The sequence below is a fragment of the Leptodactylus fuscus genome, chromosome 7 (genome assembly GCF_031893055.1).
Source record: "Leptodactylus fuscus isolate aLepFus1 chromosome 7, aLepFus1.hap2, whole genome shotgun sequence".
NCBI classification, from domain to species: domain Eukaryota; kingdom Metazoa; phylum Chordata; class Amphibia; order Anura; family Leptodactylidae; genus Leptodactylus; species Leptodactylus fuscus.
In genome coordinates this window covers 6,206,827-6,229,246 of record NC_134271.1, presented here as the reverse complement: position 1 = coordinate 6,229,246, position 22,420 = coordinate 6,206,827, and the positions used below count along the sequence as shown (strand labels likewise).

Sequence of the window (22,420 nt, the reverse complement as noted above, 5' to 3'; positions counted from 1 at the left end):
CTGCTCCCTGACCCCAGTGTCTGCCCCTCTCCTGCCCCCTGACCTAGTGGCAGCCCCTCTCCTGCTCCCTGACCCCAGTGTCTGCCCCTCTCCTGCCCTCTGACCCAGTGTCTGCCCCTCTCCTGCCCCCTGACCCCAGTGTCTGCCCCTCTCCTGCCCCCTGACCTAGTGGCAGCCCCTCTCCTGCTCCCTGACCCCAGTGGCAGCCCCCAGTCACTGCACTCTCTGCTCTCTCCTCAGATCGAGGCTGCTCTCATTTTCCTCCCTGAGTCTCTTCTCATTTCCAGTCAGCCGGGGGACCCTCAGGGTCGAAGGTTTCACCCTGTCTGCTCCTTCTGACAGCACCTCCCGACCCCCCTGCAGCCCCCATGGACGGGCCCCCAGCACAGCACTGACTGCAGGCAGCCCAGGGACCCAGGCAGCAAGGTAAAGGCTCCTCATCCTCAGCCCACATTATAGCAAAGGGGGATGTAAATCAGATAGAAACAACACACAAAGCCTGTGGGTTAGAGGTGCCTTGTCATTGCCAGCAGCAGGGCAGACAGGGGGCTGTGCCCCCCACCCCCACATCACAGCACAGGGCAGGGGGCAGTCAGGGGGGCACTCTCTGGGCTTGCACTGGGTTGCAGGATTTTTCTTTGCTAATTAATTGGAGAGCGACATGATCTGCCCTCTCTCCTCTCCTTCCCTCCCCCTCTTCCTTCCTTCTCTTTCTCATTCCCTCTCTCTTCCCTTTCTGTCCCTCTTCTTCTTCCAGGTGGAATACAGGGATCAGCAGGCATTACATGTATTTTTGCAAGGTCTGGGGGGCATTGCAATGTCACATCAGGCCAAGGGAAGTGAGGAGGGGGGGCACACACTGAATAATATTCCCAGGGAGATGTCTATTGTGATGGAGGCTGGGCAGTCATATACAGACACATCCCCCCCCCCTCCTCCTGCCTGCACAGGGCACATACACATATACTGTACTGTATGCATGGACTATTATAGGCTATAACAATCCTCCTGGTGATCCGAGGCCTTGGCGAGGGGAGGGATCTGTGGGCTACAAGAGAAAGAATATAAGTAAGTCACACCGAGCAAGTCGTGGAAATGGGTGCAAAAATAAAAAAAACTATATTATTCGCCATGTGTGACCGGCTATAATACGCACAAGTTGGATTGGGAGAGCTGGGTGGTGTGTAAGGGGTTAATCGGTCTTTGGAGCGACCACTGTGTTATAAGGCTGCGCAAGGCTAGGTTGGAATACATAGCAGAGGCTTTGATCTCTTAAACCCTTGCATGATTTTTTTTTTTTTTTTTTTTTTTTTTTTTTAACCCTGTTCAGACCGGGAAGTTCCAAAATGTTCCAAACTTGAGCATATTTAATGTGTGTGTAAATAATATATCTATAGCTAAGACTTTATAATATAATTTGCGTGTGTGTATATATAAAATTTATAATATACCGTAATATAGTGCGGGTGTATTATTTGTATATAATATTAAAATCCTGAAAAAAAATAATTCGAAACCCGCCGAAATATAAATCTTTTTCTACGAGTGTTTTATATTAGAAAACTAAATCCTTTAAAATATTTATTTTCTAGATTTTTTTTATTAATGTAATTTCTTAATTTTTAGATTTTTTTTTAGCTTTAATATTAAAAAAAAATCTGCCGTTTTTTAGTTTTTTTTAATAAAAAATAAATAAAAATAAAAATAGAATTAAATAAAAAAATAAATAAATAAAAATCTCATGCCGTTTGGCGTCCATCGTAGATTATTTGCAGAATAATTAAAAAATATTTGGAGAAGAATGATGGTTCTATAGCTTAAGACTCATCTACCACATGCAGTTATTATAAAGAAGACCCCCCCCCCCTTTCCCTGCCGCCTTTTAATAGCTTGCCCCCTAATAATCGCTCAACCTGTCATATCCCTGGTGCAGTGAAATAATATTAATATCTTTCATATATCCCCCCCCCCCTTCTCGTCTGTCGTGTCCCCAGACTCTGTATTTCACTGTGCAGTTGTGAGCCAAGTGCATGCCCATGTCACAGCCTTTGGTCACTGATTGTAATCAATCAATCCCAGAATAAGGCAGAGGGGAGGGGGGAGAGGGAGACAGGGAGTGTGTCAGCCACAGAGAGAGAGGAGAGAGGAGTGAGAGGAGACACTGAGGATCAGCCAGCAGGGAGATCTCTGGCTTTCTACAGGAGAGACCAGCAGCGGATCAGCATCAGCCCAACATGGACTTTACTAGGTAGCAGCTCTCTCTAGGAGACACAGACTTTGCAAACTCTGAAACCATAGCTGGGGGGGGAGGGGGTTTAGGATCTCTAGTGGCGGGGGCTCTTTAAGAAAGCATCAGTTTGCATGTTGTCCTGTTTGCATGCTGTGTGCTAATCAACTAGGACAGTCTGCAAAGGGTTAAGTGTATTTTATAAAAGTCTATTACATGTTTTGTTTCATCTGTTACATTGTATCTTGTTGCATTGTATCTTCTGTATTTATTGTATATTTGTTTCGAGCATGTAAAGTGTTGCTTTTACTTGCATGTCCGGATTTCATTATAAATGGACACAGGGATGAGAGTTTTTGTGCCCATAGAATATCTAAGTGGGCACCTGCTTAGAGGGGTGGTAGGTGAGGGCAGCTTGGGGGTAGCGGATTTGGGTTATGTATTGCTGGTTTACCTTGCAGATGTATTCTATATCGCTTCATTTCTTGGATGGTTGGATTGCAGCGTGGAAGGCTAAATTCCTGCCAATTATCTGTAGCTAGTGTTTCCCAGATCCACAATTAAAGTACGATACATATGATGTGGCACGCTTCGCAACGGCAGAAATTGCTTCACGGACTTTCCAAATGCTTAGAAATTAATAACAGTTTGATTAAAACCCACAGTTATTACAATGGGACCCCCCCACCCTCCGTATCGCTTTATGGTATTATGCGTTTCGGCAGCTGGGACAGCTGCTGTACCAAAGTCCACTTTATAGTGATGTGGATGGGAAGCCTTTGTTCTGTACTTTCGTAGGATTTATAATGTGTAGATATGTAATATTTATAATGTACAGATATTACCGTCCTCCTATGCATCATGTATGTGTGTGTTTCAGGGGACACTTTAAATTGGGGAATATAGGATATCCATCTTGACTGTATGAATGTGTGTGTGTATGTATATATATATATATATATATATATATATATATATATATATATTAGTATAGCAGGTTTATTTTGTTTAGACGTGCAGCATGTAATTATATTTTGTGTCGGTGATGCAGGTGAAGTTTTATAGCGTGCGTTATATTTCCACCACATACAAACATTAGAAAAACACTTTGAAATAGAACCTTCCCTTTCCTGTAGTTGATATCTCCTATATACAGGTATATATTGTCATCATTATTTATATATTATATACTTGTGATACTGTATAGCGTTACGTATATATGATGGTGTCTTCTGCTAATTGTATAATCTATATAACACCGCTATCGTGTTTGTATGTACATATAGGTACTTACACGTACAGAGGGATACATGTACTATCTATAGTTGGGGTCTTATACTTGTAGCTGAGTTGAATTTATTTTTATTTAGTTACTATTTTTTTGGTAGTTGCACTTTTTTTTAATAATTCTCTGACCTAATGCAGAAGGTTTATCGGAAATCTGATGGAATACGTCGGCAAAATCGGCTCAGCTTTGTGATCTATAAGGCATGCTAAAGTTATAACTCGAAAGGCACGTGTGTGTATATATGTATAGAAATCTGAAGGCCTATGGAGAGACGACGCACATAATGTGTTACATAATGGACTCTGCTATGTCTGTCCCGCTCTGGCATATAATAGAGATACAAACCTATATAGAAAATATATAAGGTCCGACGGACGACCACAGGCCGCAATGTTGTCTCGGCTTACTCTTTAGAATTGGATTGTAATGTAACATGTTATGTAATTCCGGAACAATAATACTTATAGAATATAACAATTTATAATAGAATTAATGTAGTTCTAGATTTTATAAGGAGCAATATCTATGTGTTACTGTTTCTGCCAGTACCTATATTGATAAAGTTTCTATCTATCTATCTATCTATCTATCTATCTATCTATCTATCTATCTATCTATCTATCTATGTGTCGGTCTGTCTATCTATCACGTACCTGGACGGATACAGTTTGATATAGAATCCGCTGCTATCTATTAGTTTCCTCTATCTACATCTTCATTATGACTTCTCAGGCTCAGTCCATGATCTTTCGCTGATGTAGCAGAGCTGAATTGGTCATTTCACTTTTCAGTAATACATTTACCACCACCAAACCCCCTTCCCGATTCGACAATATGACCAAGTCCCCCCCCCCTGTCCAGTCTATAGGATGACTGAGCCGGAGTTGAGGCCTAGTTGTAAACTTTTGTGCTGTGTTGTTTGTTTTGTGCGCTGTGATAACCGGATGTTTACGTACAGTGCGGCGTTTTGGGCTCTTCATAGCCATTGCCAGGTTTATCTCTTTCCGCGCTCCGTTTGTTAACATCTGTCTGGTTACTTCGGCTTCTTATAGGAACGTTGCGTTCGTCTATTTCATCTAGGTATTTACCTCCCAGGACGGAATAATTGTGTAATTTCTCACCGCAGCAAAAAAATCGCGTTGTAAATGAGCGTCTCTGTGAGGCAGGCGGCAGAAGAAAGCAGGTGTTGTCTTATAGGAAACGGCCATTGAGAGGGACATTAAGAAACGCAGCTGCTGATGGCACATTTTTGGGGAGGTTTGTCTGCGGTTTTCGTTTAGCATCTGTGGGGGGCGATCCTCGTCGGATGCATTTTAGTCCACGAAAATGATTTTTGGGAAGAATAACAGCGAATTGATGCGACTACCTCGAAAAAACCAAGCAGATCCTGCAGGGCTGTAAAATATCGCCGTATTTAAAGTGCTGAAAGGGTTAAGAGCAACTTCATTTTGTGATGGGACTTGTAGTCTGGGAATAGAATTCTACGACTGGGTGAAATATAGATGGTATGGATGCAGATGTAGCAGAGCTGAGTTTATTTGGGCCGTATATGGCATGTTCGTGGGTTTACATAAGACTGCAGCTAAAGGGACCGCATTGGTTTAGCTTAAAGAGTTAAACTTGGATATCAATCGATCTATAAGTCCGTCTATATATCAATAGCGTCTATCTATCGTTCCATCAATTCTATATTTTTTTATTTTTATTTTTTTTTTTTTACATTTTGGTATAAATCAGTCAGAAAAATAATTGTGACCTGTTTGTAATCCTACCATATTATAGACCCATGTACAGGGAACCTTCGGCACTACAACTCCCAGCATGCTCCAGTCACTTCAGTGCGGCTGGGTAAGCGTGCATGCTGGGAGCTGTAGTTCTGCAGTTGGATCGCCAAAGGTTACTGATCCCTGATATGATCCATTGAATAAAAAAAAATGCATAAAATAATCTGTACATTGGGGTGAGATCCCCCTCCTATGGGGCTGCGCTATAGGCTTTGTAAGGGGGGTGACACCACGTTAAATGAGAACAACCACCAATATCCCATGTATGAGACCTTAGGATGTACTGCCCGGTACGGTATAATTCCTGTAATCCAGCACTAACAGCGTCAGATTATTAAAGGATCATATAAAAGGGAACCCCGCTGCCAGTACTAATACCACCAATAATACATTATATACGCCGCGGCTTCACGTCTGTATCTAGACATGTCTGTGTTGATACGATCTCGGATCCCACTGATTTTTTTTTTTTTTTAATTTTTTGTAATGTTTTTTTTTTTTTTTTTAATACCTTTATATAATGATCTGCTTCTATGTCAGACACCAAGGGGTTAAAGGGTCGTGAGCATCACAAGAAATTCGTACTGAGGCCTCCTGTGCGAACAGTCTTGTGATCGAACCCTGGCTGCGCGCTCGCCTCCGCTTCTGTTCAGTCTTCTGTATGTAAATAGTATTCTTTAAAAAAAAATTTTTATTTTATTTTTTTTTTTTTATTTCCAAAAATTTGCAATAAATTCAGAAGACGCCATTTAAAAAATTTAGAATGATTCATCAAACATTGAAGGAGAATTATCAAAACCAGGACGAGACAAAAGCGGCGAAGTTTCCGGTAGCGGCCAATCAGATTCCAGGTCTTATATCTGAGAGGCCTTATGGAATATGAAAGCTGCGATATGATTAGTTGCTATGGGTAACGTATTCTGCAGCACGGTATGTAGACCGCCATCGATCGCATCCGTCCCGGTACCCATTGGGGGCTCACGATCTAAATGAATCTATCACTACAGCAATGCAAATGTCGGGAGAACGTACAGTGGCAGATTTATTAAAACGGTCTGAAAACAAAATGGCCGCACCTGCCAGAAACGGAGCACTTCTGGCCTAGGCGTGGAAAAAAAAGCTGCGTATTGTAGTAACAGCAAAGTGAATATACACACGTCCGTATACTGTAAAGATGGATAAGACCCCATGTCCACCCTTTATACAGATGCAGCGACGCCATGCTAGTCCTCTAGATCTATAGAATTGCGCCATAACCATCTAAACTAAGATAACGCGGCAGCCCGCCTGCAGTCCTATGTAAACCCTTCCATAACTTGTGCCAAATGACAAACTCGGCTCTGCTGTGTCGGCAGAATATAATAATTTCATGTCCTAAGCCTCGGTGCTCGGGGATAGAGAATCTGCCCGTGATTGTGGAATTCGGCGCTATGTCTGTGTCCTCATTTAACCCCTGTATACAGGCTTTAGGATTTAACCAGTTCATGTCTGCTGTCAGGCCTTCATCTTCATTAATGTGTCCCCTGCCCCGCTGCTGCTGTGTGACATATGGGTGGCCATATCGCCTGGTTGTAAAATAATAAAGTAACTGACCAGGGTTTTACCATCTGGCCTGAAATGGCCAGTTGTTGAAGATTAACCATACGGCCATGTGACGGCCCTGGACGCCATCTTGATAAACGGCCTCATTGACTACTTGTAGTGTAAGTAGAAAGCTAAAGAAGTTCACTGGTGTCTGTGTATATATACGTGTGAGTGTGTATATACTGTGTGTGTGTGTGTGTGTGTGTGTATATATACAGTGTGTGTGTGTGTGTGTATATATATATATATATATACTAGAGGGAGGACCCGGCTTCGCACGGGTATATTACATTTTATGTTTGTGTAGTGGCCTCATAAGAATTGTCCAGTTTTGCACTGGTGTATTTTGTATGTGGTTTGTGTGTATGTCCATAAGCGTCATGTGATTATGTGTATCTCATTTTGGATATCAGTGAAAAACCTGTGATCAGTTGTTATGGATACCTGGAGTAAAGCTGTATCTAATCCTTCCCCATGCAGTACTGTGTTTAGACGCAAGTATCTAATCCTTGTTGGTGTGGTACTGTGTACAGATGTGTGTATCTAATCCTCCCCCGTGTGGCATTGTGTGAAGAGGCACGTATCTAATCCTCCGGTAAATGAAACTGTGTGCAGACGTGCATATCTAATCTTACGGCATGTGGTACTATGTGCAGACGCGTGTATCTAATCCTCCCCCGTGTGGTACTGTGTGCTGAGATGTGTATCTAATTATCTGGCATGTGGTACTGTGTGCAGAGGCATGTATCTAATCCTCCAAAGTGTGGTACTGTATTCAGACGCATGTATCTAATCCTCCCGTGTGGTATTGTGTGAAGAGGCGCGTATCTAATCCTTTGGCGTGTGGAACTGTGTGTAGACGCGCGTATCTAATCCTACAGCATGTGGTACTGTGTGCAGATGTGTGTATCTAATCTTATGGCGTGTATAACTGTGTGCAGACGTGCGTATCTAATCCTCTGGAGTGTGGAACTGTATGTAGATGCGTGTATCTAATCCTACGGCATGTGGTACTCTGTACAGACGTGTGTATCTAATCCTATGGCGTGTACAACTGTGTGAAGACACGTGTATCTAATCCTCCCCTGTGTGGTATTGTGTGAAGAGGTGCGTGTCTAATCCTATGGCGTGTGGAACAGTGTGCAGACGCGCGTATCCAATCCCCCGGCATGTGGTACTGTGTGCAGACGCGCGTATCTAATCCTATGGCATGTGGTACTGTGTGTAGACGCGCGTATCTAATCCTCCCCCGTGTGGTACTGTGTGCAGACGCGCGTATCTAATCCTCCCCCGTGCGATACTGTGTGCGGAAACGCGTATCTAATTCTCTGGCTTGTGGTACTGTGTCCAGAGGCATGTATCTAATCTTCCAAAGTGTGGTACTGTGTGCACACACACGTATCTAATCCTCCCTTGTGTGGTATTGTGTGAAGAGGCGCGTATCTAATCCTATGGCATGTGGTACTGTGTGTAGACGCGCGTATCTAATCCTCCCCCGTGTGATACTGTGTGCTGAGACGCGTATCTAATTCTCTGGCTTGTGGTACTGTGTGCAGAGGCATGTATCTAATCCTCCAAAGTGTGGTACTGTGTGCACACACACGTATCTAATCCTCCCTTGTGTGGTATTGTGTGAAGAGGCGCGTATCTAATCCTTCGGCGTGTGGAACTATGTGTAGACGCGCGTATCTAATCCTATGGCATGTGGTACTGTGTGCAGACACGTGTATCTAATCCTATGGTGTGTACAACTGTGTGCAGACGCGCATATCTAATCCTATGGAATGTGGTACTGTGTAGACGCGCGTATCTAATCCTCCCCGTGTGGTACTGTATGCAGACTCGCATATCTAATCCTCCCCCGTGTGGTACTGTGTATACACGCGCGTATCTAATCCTCCCCCGTGTGATACTGTGTGCGGAGACGCGTATCTAATTCTCTGGCATGTGGTACTGTGTGCACACACACGTATCTAATCCTCCCTTGTGTGGTATTGTGTGAAGAGGCGCGTATCTAATCCTCCGGTGTATGGAACTATGTGTAGACGCGTGTATCTAATCCTACTGCATGTGGTACTGTGTGCAGACACGTGTATCTAATCCTATGGTGTGTACAACTGTGTGCAGATGAACGTATCTAATCCTCTGGAGTGTGGAACTGTGTGTAGACGTGTGTATCTAATCCTACAGCATGTGGTACTCTGTGCAGACGCGTGTATCTAATCCTATGGTGTGTACAAATGTGTGCAGATACGCGTATCTAATCCTCTGGAGTGTGGAACTGTGTGTAGACGCCTGTATCTAATCCTTCGGCATGTGGAACTGTGTGCAGACGCACGTATCAAATCCTTCAGTGTGTGGAACTGTGTGCAGAAGTGTGTATTTAATCCTCTGGTTTGTGGGACTGTGTGCAGACGCGTGTATCTAATCCTCTGGTGTGTGATACTGTGTGCTGATCTGTGTATCTAATCCTCTGATGCGTGTATCTCAGTTTGGATATCAGTGTTGTATTGTGCATGTGGAGTGACCGTGTGTATTGCAGTTGGAATATGAGTGAAAGTCTTGCAGGTTTGTATTGGCTAAGGGGGGGGCACTGTGTTTGGAATGCTGTATCTCAGCAACGGTACGTCCGAGCGAGTTGGAGTCTCGTCTTAAACCCTCCCGGATATCTGAAGTATCTCTGTATCAAATTTGGTGAAGATCGGTCCAGTCGTTTGGTTCGCATTAGAGCACAGACAGACAGACAGACAGACAGACAGAAATTCATTTTTATAATATAGGGAGATATATATATATAGATTATACACACCCCTACATACATACATACAAGGAATATATATGCATACTTATACATTGCAAAGATACTATACTGGAGATATATATGTGTACGTTTATATTCCTATATATGTATAATGTATGTGTGTGTGTATATACACACACACACACACACACACACACACACACACACACTATTCCTTATATCCAACGTGTATATGAATATATATTTGTATGTAAGTATATATTTATATTCCCCATATCCATTCAGTTCAATCTATACACTACCCCAGAGCTGTTTACCGCCATATGGCGACTCTATAAGCCATAACAGAACTTCTCTCCTCTATAAATTAGGCCACATGGTATAATTATATCTTATAGGACATTATATTATATAATTCTCTTGGTTTAATGGAATCCTTATGGAGAAACAGTATGGACACTATAACCTATGGAGGTACAGTATGGCAGTCCTATGATGAGCGCCGTATTACTGCTCTATACAACTGAGAACTTGAGTAGGGTTGAGCCGATCTTGAGATTTCAGGATTTTTTTTTTTTTTTTTTTTAAATCCGATTTCCGATCATTTTCCAGCCAATCCCGATCGTGAAATTTGCTCATTCGCCAATAGGAATCTGATCTTTTCGAATCTCAATCACTCAACCCTAGTCAATGCTTCTCTATGGGAAAAGTCACTTTTGGGGTTGAGCTGATCTTGAGATAACCTCCGACCTCGATCCCGCTGGAAAAGATCGGGATCGGAATCTGATCCCAATCGCTCAACCCTACTTGTGAGAGTCTCTAAGGGCGCATTCACACGCTGTATATTTTATTGCAGGAAAATGCTGAGTCTTGTGTTCGGTGCTGTTGGGGTCAAATCATAATACCCCAGAGATATGCTGTCTGTAAAGGAAAATTAATTAACAGGCCAAGATCGGCTGCCGCCATCTTTAGCCCGGAGAATCAACAGAGACACATGGTGGTCGTGTATCAAAATGGATTCTGATTTATTGTTACAGAAAGTTAGCATTTATACAAACATAAGCAGGTTGGACTTTGACCCGATTGGTTATACATAAGCTGTGGCACATGACTATTGGATAAGTTCTGCATCTCATTATTATACTCCAACCTGGGATGACCTTTCTCATGACATACAGAAGAATTTACAATATTTATGTGTAAACCAACATCTTACACTAATTCTAGATGTATATATCACAGCACGAGAGATAATGATCACATGCTATCTGTCCAGTCCGGTCTGTGGCTAAGGGTCAACTGGTTATAGAACCTGTTATGAGATTCTCACCACAAACAGATAAGGAGTTATAACCCAACCATCAACATTCCACACACCTTATCCCCTAAAGGGGTCTCTTAAACTCTAAACAGACATCCTTATGAAGCTTATATAAGAAAAAGCTTACAAAATGGCTGACAGAATACAAGATGGAAGATGTGATCCTAACAATTCCCCCATTTTGAGATAATTGGATACAGGAATTCATATTTAGGTACTTCAGTGACTTAACGTCTACTGCTGGACCTTTCCAGATTCCCCTCATATGTTCCTGTATTCCAAATTAATCTCAATCATAGTTCTGGCCTGTTATTTTCAGTCTGCTTTGTATTTTTCAAACACTATGTATCATTACTTCAAACATTTCCTGTTGTGTTATGAAAACAGCTATATATAACATGACTGAGGCTAATATGGGGCTATGAGTACATATCCTACAGGCTGACACATTCAAATCTTCATTCAAGATCATATGATGTTTAAAGAAAAAAACTTATTGTCCCACTCATTGTCAAATGTTCTATGCAGGCTTATCGCCAGAATAATCTATAACAGTAACATCAGGAGAATCTTCATCGCTGTGTGTAGAGACTTCTTTGCAATGTGAAGCATGGACACAATTAGGCTTTCCGTCAAGTCTCATAGAAGTATTAGTAGTTAGCAGCACTTGGGGCGAATCATCAAATCTTGGTTCAAGAGGATTTCTCACGTGTCATCAATCTCTTGGTTCAAATGAATAGGTCCGGTCCACTAACTTAAAATCTGAGAGGGAGGAGAAAACTCAAAGCCATACATTAGTCAAATGTTTTTGCCAAGACATCACATAGTCAGTCAGTACACCATAATACAACTCTAACCTAGGGGCTGACCCAAAGAAAGTTTGCTATGGGTTAAAACCAATTCTTCTGTCAGGAGGGTACCTTACAGAAAATACAAATACAAGTGACACACTACATCTTCAGTATCTGCAGCCCGTTTGTGATGGCTTTCTTCACCAGATATGCCCCAGGCCATCCTGAAGAGAAATCACTATACACACAAGCACGTACTTATACCGTCTCACCTTTAGTAGTTACTAAAGTTATAGTTATAGCATATAGTTATCCTGCAATCTCTGGAGCAGGTACAAGGGCTCTGGGCATGGCTCAAAGACACTTTTCATTTACGACATGCCATGCAGGCTCACATATATATCTGTCAGTAGTGATACTAAATCCTGCAGCCGCCCATCCTCCGCTCACCAGGTCACACATGGCTACTACTAAACAGTGCACTTAGAAATGAGCTGCTTATGCCATCAGTGGGGACAAATGCTATCAGTAAAAATACTCTCTTACCACCGGAGATCAGGACTTGTACATCCTCTTTCAGTCCTGGACCATTTTTGGTGCTTCAGTGTTGTAAAACCTGAAAAGAGAACTAAAAGGGGTTTTTGGGCCTAGTATAGTGACCAATTATCAATAAAGCATATCCCCTAGGCCTCTGCAGCTGGTTAGCGGCAGTGTCTGCCCACATGTTACCTCTACTTCCTTTCATATCAGCCTTGGTGTGTGTCCTGACTTCTGACTATACCCACCTGTGTGGGGGCAGCAGCAGGGTCCATCACTATCTGAACAGCCTGGAAATCCTTTTAGGCTTCACATTAACCCTACAGAAAGCTCTCGCTCTCCAGATTGGACCATAGTCCCACTATATCAAACACCTACCCTCAGGCCTTGTACCCTGTCTCAGTGATGGCTTCTAGTTCAGCTTCATGAGCTGAGACCCATACAGTTCTATAATGGTTCTACTTGTGCTTGGTTTTACCCTTGGTTTACCTCATATTCAGTGACCATGACATATCTGGTGCAGAATCCACCATCATTCCTAAATCGAGAATCATCTAAAATGAAAGAACTCTTATCAGAGTTAACAATAGATTCATCATTTACATAACCAAATTAGCAAAAATAAAATTATTTTTAAGTTATCTGACTTTTTCCTCCCCTGAAACTATTGTTAACAGGTTTAGATGGGACTTGTAGTGCAGCACAGAATGCAAAGCTTACATTAGAAGACATAAATAAGACACACTGCAGTCTGAGATTGTTATCTTTGTTTCCACTGCAAGCAACCCTTGTGTCTTATCATGGAAGCAGCTGAGCTGGCTTTTCCCAAACTTGTTATACCTGTAGTATTACATATCCCAGCAGCTTGTTTAGACAATCCCAAGTAAATTCAGTTCTCTAAAACTTCTAATTATTCCAGAATTACAACTAATTCATTAAATGCTCAAAATATATCAGCAGAGAAGGCAAAAACTTTAAGGGATCAATCTGAATAGAAATGACCAATAACATTTTACAAGTATTAGATACAACTTTTTCACAAAATAATTCCCGATTGTTAACATTCATGGGTTTATAGTATAAACTCATAACCAATAAACACTGAGTACCTAGTACATGTACATGGTATATCAAGTACATCTCATATTCACCAGAAGACATATATACTGTACATATATATATATTTTCAACGATGGAAAGGAACTCATATCTACTTGTCACCACCCTCTGTGGGACTATCAGCATTCAATTTCTTCATCTGCTCCCTGTGGAGACTAAAAATGTAACAATACAGACATAGGCAAACAGAGCATGTACATGTAACACATATGGGCCCATTCACTTCATACATACATGCAACCTTCACACTGGAGCTCCAGACACACACACATCCATTGAATCATAAAGAACTTGTCAATTTTCATATATTTTGTACAGTGATATCATCTTATTGTTCTTTTCCTACAAATAATCACAGGGTTAGTTATAATTCCTGCACAGCTGAATATTGAGGAAAAATAAACAAACAAATCATTAGATGGCTTCATCTTCAATGTGTATCACTGAAAAATAAACATAATAATGATTATCTAACATTTATGCCATTAATCCAATTCTAAAGACATTAAATATGATTTAAACAGCCAATACTGATACCACCATTACATATTAATATTTCTGTGCAGTCTTCGAATATTTCCATGGCAGACCCCACTCATCTAGTTGCTACAGATGCTCAGAAACTCTTACACTATATCTGAGATTTGCCTTGAGGGCTGACTGCAAGACTTTTTGACACTTTACTTTACAAGATTCCAATCAAAGTTTTTACCACTGTAACACATCACAATAATCTTACACAAAGTCAAATACTGGTTAGAAACAGCTTACACTATACAGTTCACTTATTATTAAACCATATATTCCTAATTCTCCATACATTATACCAATGATGTTACATTGTATCACTCATAGCTGAAATCTTAGCTACCTGCCGTGTCTCCCCTCCCCCCTTCTGTTGAATCCTAGCAAAACCTGTCTCCTGTATACCTCTGCTGTGGATATACAGAGGACAATAGGAGGTGGGGGGGGGAGGCCTGACATTCATTGTGAATTATCCTGACCTCCATTAGAGACACACAGGAGCTTCTGATCCTTTTTCTGCCATTTTTCCTTGCATAAATGCTTCAACAATCATGGTGTTTTTCAAAGCATTATAGACCTGATTTCACCCAGAATCTACTACCTTGGTGAGTAGTCTGCCACAATATACTTCAGCGGACTCTCCCTATATCTTTATCTAGTTACCACTCATATATAGTGCTAACATCACAATGCAGACCACATTTAATCCTTTAGCTGGACTGTGAGTGGGGGCTCACTATACATTCCCTTACACTAAGGAAAATATACAAACACTGAATACCTTATTTCTGTAACCATTCCTTACTTAATGTTTATCCAACTATCCAACATCTTATCAGCAGTTTCTCACCTCCATTTCTAACTGCTCTTTCCTTAAACTATCTTTTGGGTTGATTTCCATACCGGCTGACTCTGCACTCCCCCCATTCTGTTCTTCAATTAGAGCACATATCCCTTTGTAACTTATGCTCCTGTATCTGTCCTGCATGCTCTAATCTCCATTGGTTCCCAAAATTTACTATCAAACAATCCTGTTCTTAGGAACCCCTGCTCTCTTAAGGATTTTTATTTATTCTTTTTTTTTTTTTTTCTTTTTCTCGGGCGGCAACTTTTTCTCGCTCTCTCTCTCTATTAGTTCATATGGGGTGTACCCTTTCTCAGAGGGTCCCTTCCCCATACTAGCTGATGGCCAGTCAGCTGTGAGCTCCCACCCCTCTAGGGCAATTAAGACAATAGAGGGTCACTCATGACTACTCGAGGGTCATACATATTTCTCCCCAGGGTCACACAGATCGCTCTGGGGGTCATACTGACCTCTCTTAGTGGGATCTCCCAAACAGTCACTCTGTTTTCACTGAACTAATCTCTAATGTACAAGTTTCCGGTATCTGTGCTCAAGGCAAAACCTATTCCGAACACCCCTGAATCTTTACACGTACTTGCGCAGATTCTACTCAGTCCTTAGTGCTTAAACAAGGACTTTTCAATCACTCAGTATTACGGATGGAGACTGACTCTCCCTTCTATGCCTCCCTATACACTTTATAACAGATGTATCAATCAAATCACAGCATGGACAGTATACAAAGAATGAGGTATAACATTTCCCACCCCCTTTACAGACAATACATATTCTTTTAGGTTCTTTGCAAAAAGCTTGAGCTATCTATATAAGGTACATATGTGTTTACCTCACACTCGGACAGGAAAACAAAAGTTCTTAGAAACACAGATCAAACTGGTAAGATTAAAGTTCTTACCTTGCAGCGCTGACTTTGTTGGATCTGTATTTCCAAGCACTCCTGTAATCTGGTCGTCCGGGGGATCAGCAAACCGTCTCCTCATCTCTCAAGCCGCACGTTTGGGCGCCAATTTTCTGTTGGGGTCAAATCATAATACCCCAGAGATATGCTGTCTGTAAAGGAAAATTAATTAACAGGCCAAGATCGGCTGCCGCCATCTTTAGCCCGGAGAATCAACAGAGACACATGGTGGTCGTGTATCAAAATGGATTCTGATTTATTGTTACAGAAAGTTAGCATTTATACAAACATAAGCAGGTTGGACTTTGACCCGATTGGTTATACATAAGCTGTGGCACATGACTATTGGATAAGTTCTGCATCTCATTATTATACTCCAACCTGGGATGACCTTTCTCATGACATACAGAAGAATTTACAATATTTATGTGTAAACCAACATCTTACACTAATTCTAGATGTATATATCACAGCACGAGAGATAATGATCACATGCTATCTGTCCAGTCCGGTCTGTGGCTAAGGGTCAACTGGTTATAGAACCTGTTATGAGATTCTCACCACAAACAGATAAGGAGTTATAACCCAACCATCAACATTCCACACACCTTATCCCCTAAAGGGGTCTCTTAAACTCTAAACAGACATCCTTATGAAGCTTATATAAGAAAAAGCTTACAAAATGGCTGACAGAATACAAGATGGAAGATGTGATCCTAACAGTGCGATGTCCGGTTATTGTACTATACGGTGCACAGAGCCTGAAGCAGTTGTCTCCGAGCCCTGTATAGTGGCCGTATCTGCAGGTTGGCGCCCACTGATTTCAATGGCGGCTGAGCTTTAGTAACGTCACCCGCTGTTATCAAGGGCACAGAGAGCCGTCTGCTTCTGACTCTGTGCACTGTATACAGACACCAGACTATTTCTGCAGGGGCCAGCTGTCATCCTCTCGCCTATCAATAAATTACTCGACAACCCCTTTAAACCTGCAGCTCTATGCTCTATTTTTGGCAGATGCACGGTGCATGTTCTGTTGCCCATGTGTCCAGTGTAAACCTACCCTAATATGTCCACGTACATGAGCTGCAGAATAGATAGGACACGGCACATCCAACTGCTGGAAGTACCGCATCCGTAGTCAGCGCCAAAAGAGCACGCCACGCCATTGCGATGTATTTACAGGTCATGGACAGAATGTAAAAGTATTCTGGGGAAATAATAATGCGAGGGGAGATAAATAATCACTTCCAAAAATGTCAAATGTAAAATGAAGCAGAATTCAGCGCGAAAGTAAATAACGTCAATAAAGGTGGCATTGTATTGTGCGCGGTGACATTGTAGAGCAGGGTTTGTCATGACAACATCCTCGTCATCCTCGTTTATAATGCCTATTCCCAAGGCTGTAGAAATTCTAATACGAAGAGTGATATCCATTATAATAAAGATATACACATAGTGCGAAGACTGCGCAAAAGATCACAATGTAACCTAAACACTGAGAAACGCAACGTATCATTAGACGGATACAAATGTGACAGGTTATACTGTATGCAGGTTAAGGGGTGGTGTGACTCGGATACTATAAAGTGGCTACAAAGAGAATAAAGGCACATCCAGGAGGACTCAATACATGCAATACTTCATTTCACCTGCGGTGGTGCTGCAGGAGAATAGAACAGTTGTATCCAGGATGACGAGTCAATCGCAGGGTTACATCTTATAAATAGGGTTTGTAAGTTTTGGACAGACTCCTGATCCTAGTAGGCTGACAAGCTCTCGACCTAACACCATATTGAATGTTCAGTGTGGTGCAAATGTTTTAGGCAGGTGTGAAAAAAATGCTGCAATGTTAGAAATGGAATTGTTAATAGTCTATTCTTGTGAATTAGCAAAATGAAGAGTAATCTAATCCCCCTCAATCTTTGCTCTTTGGAGGAGGAGTCCTGGACGTGATGATACGAATCCGAAATGAATCTGGAAGGGTTCGCCCATCTCCGCTCCTGACCCGTTTTGCAGATTTATAGGCCAGTTTCCCAGTGCGGATAGGAAATCTTAAGATCCATGATCAGCAACGTAACCTGCTTGTTGACGGTTTTCAAACGTTGCACAAAATGACCGGAAAATTCAGCGTGACGGATTTATTCCATTTCTCTTGCACAATGTTTCAGGTTTTCTCCATTTCCCCTGAAGAACGATTTTTTTGGTTTTCCTTGCACATGAAGCCATGTTTTAGGAAGTTATGTCCCCTTTAAATAAACCAGTAATTTCCTGTACGGAGCCTTAGCCCGGGCCGTCTGCATTTTTGCAGCCCTGCTGCTGTTGTTTTATTGAAATATTTGACGAGAGATTACGCGGAGACTTTGGTATTTCAATGTTTGATCTTGTGTAATCCTTGCATTTAAAACAGTACCTTTATAATCTCTGTAAACAGCAACAACAAATATGGATTTGATCTGAGAGCGTTCCAAATGGCCGCCGCTCCTTAGGAAATCCTATTCGCCTCGATTAAAAAAGATTTATCAACAGTTCTATTGTCAGGGATGAGGAAGGCTTCCCATTCACTGGTTCAGGAGAGGCGGGAGTATTTTATGGGAGATTCTTCCTTCGCTGGGTTGTCTCTTTACAACAAGCGACGTCCTTCTCTGTCAGAGCATGTGGATGGTATATAGGGTGGGCCGCTGTATGGGATCCCTTCTAAGAGGTAACATGGAGGACGTTTGGTGGACTCGGCCTGTCCATGTAGTAAAGGATTGGTTTGTCATTTCAATGGACTTTGTGTAATTCTACATTTCTCCTGTAGTGGCCACTGTAGGGAAATTCCACGGCTGGTCAGAGGCTTTACTATTAGTATATGGCTGCTATGGGGGACCAGTTTTGTGGGGCCTGTATATAAATGCATAGCAGGATGGGGTATGCACAACCTTACGTAGGCCTCATACACACGGTTGTGTGCATATTACTAGTCGTTCTGCACATGACCGTGTACTTTCTCAGGCCCGTGTGGGGGGCCGTTGGCCAAGGGCAAAACTCGAGTGGTCCTATTCCTGTCCATTTTGCGTCCGGCTTGTAGACTGGTGTCCATGTGCCCAGCTCATGTACGCAACCACTGTGCATGAGGCCTTAAGATAGGTTCACGTGGAGGAATTTGAGGTGGTCTTCCACCAATGACGCCTCTCCAAATCCTGCAGCAGAGTTTTGGCTTTTCACCATTGGATTGATAAGCCCAAGACACAAGTCCACAGACCGACCAGGAGGGATCCTGGAAAAGAAGCGTCCATCACTGCCTCTTGTCGAAAACTGTGCTGCTTCAAAATCTGCACCAAATTTCTCGGTGTGACTGGCCAACACTTCCTCGAGTCTTCTTCCCCCGCCCCCCTCGAAACGCCACCTTGAGTTTCCTCCAGGCGTCAGATCAGAGACCAGGAAAGGGGTCCATTCACAAGTTTGCTTCGAGGCCCAGCTTTTCCTAAATTCATCTGTGGGCTGCTTGCTGACTCTCAAGGAACACATGGGGTAATCCTATAGGAGTAATTTAAAGCTCATGGACCCCCAAAACAGAATTTGTAATGGGGGCCCCACTTACAATGAGCCATCTATAATACAGGTGATGTTATAGAGAGGTCTTGGGCTATCTCAGGCTCCAGGGCCTGACTCTGCACCTCCTATAGCTTGGGTAATCCTTCAGGAAAACAACTAGGAATTCAGGGTCCTGTGGCTCGCAAATATGCGAATGAAAAGTTGCAAGAAATGGGGCAAATTTTGTGTTTGGTTTTAGACACTTTTCCTCCTTGGATGTGGAACAGACGGTGCAGATTCCCAGCAGAATTTCCATCTGCATATTCTGTAGGGTAATCCTCTGCAACCCGCTCACGAAATGTTAGTGGCCCCAGTAGGCCTTAACCTTTACATTGCAGAGGATAAAAAGCTGTGAGTGAAACCTTTGGCAATAACTGACATGCTGTGGGCAGACCACTTTGCACCGACAGGATCAGGAGCGTAACTTCAAGCTCTTGGGTCACCATGTAGACTCTGTAATGGGGCCTGTCTACCTTATGCCATTTATAATAGTGGCATATTTTGTGGGGCAGAGGGACCACTGGGGCACCCCTCAGGGTCTAGGGCCTAGTAGCGACCAGTACCATTGCACTACCCTGTGGCTACGCTCCTGTATAGGATTGGTTTACTCACGTCGACAGATCGCACCAGGTTGGCCACCGGTCCAGTGGAGCTGTATCAAAAAGTGAACTGAATCTTATGGAAAGACAAAGGGTCAAGAAAGTGACAGATCCTATAGGGTTCATTTCATGGGGTCTGTAAGGGAAGGAATGACCGGAAAAGCAAAGCTCCTAGACCAGTAGAAGTCCAGCCCGGTTATAAATTGTTTCTTGGGACTTCATCCTGGACTGGAAAAATAAAATTAGTGAGGGGCAATTTTGTTGTTAATCACCGGAGACGTCACCCCCCTACATGGGCGCTAATAACTTCCAGGTTTTTAGGAAGGCTCTTAAAAGCTTTCATGTACGATTAGTGTAATGCGTATATAAACCTAGTCATGAAAGCCGAAAGATCCCGGAGGTCCGTCCTGTCTGCCCCCTTATGTGCGGTTTATGATGATTTTTGTGTGTGTTTTTGCATCCTGTTGCGCTTCCTAGATTGGATTTCCACCATTATTCTTCGGTCGGGCCTGTGAATCCACCCATAGACCTTTGTGGACATCACGTAGGCACAAAACAGAAATTGGGGACAGTCCAGGTATTGGTGCTTTTTATCTTCCCCGATCCTCTTCTCATCCGCTGCAGATAGATCTCCCGCTTCCTTATAGCTCGAGCTTTTTCCAAAATCAATACCTCATGCATATAAATTCTGGCTTATTTCGTTGCCTCCTGCCATGGCTGTAACGTGCAGAGATACTGGCACGGACATACGAGATGCCTATGGAGACCTGATATTTCTCGTAAGTTAAGTTAAATTCTTGTGTGTTGTGTTTTTTTTTTTGTTTGTTTTTTTTCTTTTAAATTTTTAAGATTCCAAAAATATATATATATTTTTTTTTTATTAATCTGAGAAAATGAGGCTATAAGGAAATTCCATTGAGAGAAGTAAATTCCCCTACCTGTATAGTCAGATATTCCAGGCCTAGGGGATTGTATTCTCATAGTGCTGGGAACATGTAAGGAATATTCAGAATGAAAGAAGGATTTGATAAAATTTTTGCAAAAAATACAATCCCCCCCCCCCCTTCCCCCACTTTTTCACCCACTCATGATAATTTGGGTGTTTTAAAGGACACGTCATGGATGATACAGACCTGCACGTTCCTCATGGTGGTCTGATTTTTGTCTGGACGACCCCTTTAAGCTGCCCATACACTTTTTAGATTTTTCCCCTCAACGTTCTCCTACACTTGCATGCTCAGCCTGGCTTGACTGTATTTGCAATGATATGCCATGTCTGCCAGCAACTTGTCTACAATGGGAGCAAATGCAGCATGAACGACCACACGTTCCAGAACACAGTTACGCAGATACGTCCACTCCTGGAGGGTTCGGCCGACTTCCCACTAATGTGTATGCGTACGTAAAGGTGTAAGAGGGATCACTAGTGCGTGAGGACGGTTTATTGTTGCTGTATTTGTGATCTGGATTATATATTTATCGGTCTTTCTTGGGGCTCAGCTTGGCTAGATTGACATCCAAGGGACTGTCCTAACTCTACAGAAGTTTTATAGGGTTTCCAGTAGGGTTTGTCCAATTTCCTACAGAGATTTATTTTTTTCTGTTGAGTTCCATTCAAAATCCATTTGATCCATTGGATGCTGGAGATCTCTCCTAGAAGTATTACTGCTTCATACACTGTAGGATGTCGAAACCTTGCAACAGTGTAGTTTGTGTGTGCAGCTCCATGGCCGTAGCCATTGTATCACTATGGTCTATGTATGAAGCCTTGTCACGAATGCATGGTGACTGCAATTTCCATTGACTGTACGTAGAGTGAAACGTTCCTTCTGACTTGTCCACCTTGCTTTATATTACAGATCTACCTTGTCTCGTTCTGTTTCTTTCAATGCCGCTCTTGCATCAATGATGTTGACAAGTCACGGCGATGGGCAATAAATGGCTGCATGTCCAGGTCAGGATGTCATCGGTAAAGTTCAGGACAGGTGGGGTTCCTGGGAACTGGCCTGTAAGACCTTTTTTGTAATGTAGATTAGGTTTCCGTATGGGGAGGGGGTCCGGTTTGAAAATGTTGCATTTGCTCCATAGAGAAGGGGGTGAAAACAGAAAACATGGCAGAAAATTTTTTGGAAAATGCAATAATTTTTTTGGAATTGCGTTTTACGCTACATTTTTCCCTCTGTTCTGCTACGTATGTCCTTAGCCTACAATGGTTCTAGAGGTTGGACAACCCCCCCCCCCCCCAAGACAGTAGATTACAAATTCACCCCCTAGACATTCACTCTAAGAATTTTTCAGGAACTGTTCTGATCTTGTTGTGCGTCTCGTTACATCTGCTCCATTTGTCCCTCAGTGTTTACATCTGTTACGTTGCGAGCCTGTATTTCCGCCTCTTCCTATTTCGAGGTATTTTTCTATGTTGTCACTTGGCCCATCAGAAACGTGTAATGTAGAATAATTGCCTTTATAAATGCCATCATTCTGATTATTACCCAGTTCACTGGCGGGCCGTGTGCACATGAATAAAAACATTTGACCTTTTGTG

General features: G+C 42.4%; 1 protein-coding gene across 3 annotated transcripts in view; it reads left to right on the top strand.

The window, feature by feature from the left end:
- The first annotated feature begins 277 nt into the window (after nt 1–277).
- Nucleotides 278–22,420, top strand: part of MPPED2 (metallophosphoesterase domain containing 2) — a 397,414-nt gene continuing 375,271 nt past the window's right edge. For 2 of the 3 annotated variants that reach the window (XM_075280857.1, XM_075280856.1), the window contains exon 1: nt 1,965–2,248. The gene's annotated coding sequence lies outside the window, so the exon portion shown is untranslated. Of the gene's footprint in view, nt 427–1,964; nt 2,249–22,420 lie in introns of those variants that run through there. The other variant, XM_075280858.1, reaches the window with a different exon arrangement.